Source organism: Pinus tabuliformis, chromosome 8 (assembly GCF_031772625.1).
Source record: "Pinus tabuliformis cultivar Carrire ecotype Pingquan chromosome 8, CPIR1, whole genome shotgun sequence".
Classification (NCBI taxonomy): Eukaryota; Viridiplantae; Streptophyta; class Pinopsida; order Pinales; family Pinaceae; genus Pinus; species Pinus tabuliformis.
This window is the reverse complement of record NC_142294.1, coordinates 1,873,554,057-1,873,556,076: the sequence shown is the minus strand read 5'-3', so window position 1 is coordinate 1,873,556,076 and position 2,020 is coordinate 1,873,554,057.

The window sequence follows — 2,020 nt, the reverse complement described above, 5'->3', positions numbered from 1 at the left end:
CTGGATAAAACGCTTGAAAAGCCTACGGGCCGAACTGTGGAGGCAGAATTGATGAGTTGGTACGGTTGCAAATTTGAATTTGGTGGTCCGGAGGCGCTTTGGCAGTGAACCAGCTGCAACGGCTATGTCTTCTTTTGCGCGAAAATGACATAAAAACGGCTTAAACCGTGACTTTAACGACAAATTTGGAAAAAATAGGTAATTGGCGCCTTCCCGCCGATGACGTCAGCATGACGTCATGGCGGGCCCGGGTACGGGGGTGACGTGGCTGCTGAGGTGTGGGCCAGGGTGGCAGGACACGGTGGCGAATGGATAAGGTGGCAGGACTACGTGGAGGGCCACACGGCGCGGGGGCGGGGAAGGGCGCTACGTCATGATGACGTATGCATGTCGTAAGGGGGAGGTGGTAACGGGATGGTGGTAAGCGGTTTCCCCGCACCACCTTTGGGGAAAGGCGGTATCGGGGAGGGGGGCTCCGAACAACCCCGATGCCTGCCACGCGTCCCGTGTACGGGGCAGAAAACCACCGTTCCCCGGACGCTAAAGGTCGGCAGATCCGACACTGAAAATGCCCGCCCACCGTTGGATCGTGGGTGGCAGACGATCGACGGCTGGCGGGCCTTCCGACGGATCGTGCAGGTTGGGGGGGGTCCCGCCAGCATATTAAAATATTCGTTTAAATAATCTGGGCGGAGAACCTTAGGTTTAGTGCTTTTTGTGGGTTTTTTCGGGGCAAGGTTAATCCAAGGGGGAAAAAAGGTTTAAAAGTGGGTTTTGAGCAGAGGGAGGGGTTCTTGTGGAATTTATTGGACAGAGGTGAGGTGATGGCTTAGGGGGAGGCTGTCACTCCAACCTGAGGTCAGAGCAATCCCCTGACAGGGTTGACCATAGTCCCTGGTGGACTAATGTCTCCCTTGACAAACTTATTTAGCTATAGTGCTAAAGGGAGGATATCTATACAATGCTGGGATTTATACACCATAGTGTTATTATAGTAGGGAAAGGGGGACATAGGGGATTTAGATAGTAAAGTTAAGGGTTAATATGGATAAAAGAGGTGAATGAGGAATGAAATCACTAAGTTTATTTGAAAACCACTTAGTTTTAGGGAGTAGATCAAAATGAAAAGAATTTTAGACAAGAAATGTGGCTTTTAAAGGAATAAGCACCAGCATAAAACCTCAAGTTCTCTTATGAACACAACTGATGAAGGGATGTTAGTTATGAATGGGAAAAGGGAAAATGAAATGTTAGGCATGCTCCTTTGCTTTGCTGCCACCTGATGGAGAAGAAGAGCTTCTCAATCCATTGATGCTCCTTGGTGAATAGGTTAGCACATTTTCAATTGTAAGGAATGACATTTCTGCAACCCCATCTGCTTACCCATCTATTTGCCTAGCATTTTTTGTTTCTTCATGGAGGGTGCACTTAGACTTGCAGACCCTTATTTGCCTTTTCTTTTCTCTTGGCCTTTTCTTTTGATTTCCTATCTAGAACTACCCTTATTGCTTCCAAGGTCCCAGATTAAGCAGTTGGGAACCTTAAATCTCTACCTAAGCTACTGGCCTGCCAAGATTAAACAGTTTTGACAGACTTCTTTCTCTAATCTACAACAGAAAATTGAAACATGGCATGATCCAGATTAGGCTTTTGGACCATCCATCAAAATTGAGTCACCATAAAGCTATATACACACAGTGTCTTCTCTTGGAAATATGGGATCTTTGCATCATCAAAGCAGAGCATATTTCGAACTTTCTTTGCCAATCATGAAATATGAAACCTATTGGTATAGGTAGCTAACACAATGTTCAGCACGAGAGAGTAATGTACATGTACTTTCAGATGAACAAGTGAGTATGCCTTATGGAATGTTCAGTTGCATAATGTATCAATGTTCTCACTAAAGGGGAAATACAAGTGAGCCTTTAAAAGTAGAGTAATAGTAATAATCTATTCAAGACACACGAGCATATACATATGAATGAATTGTTGATCAACTACTGAAATAGTTCACATA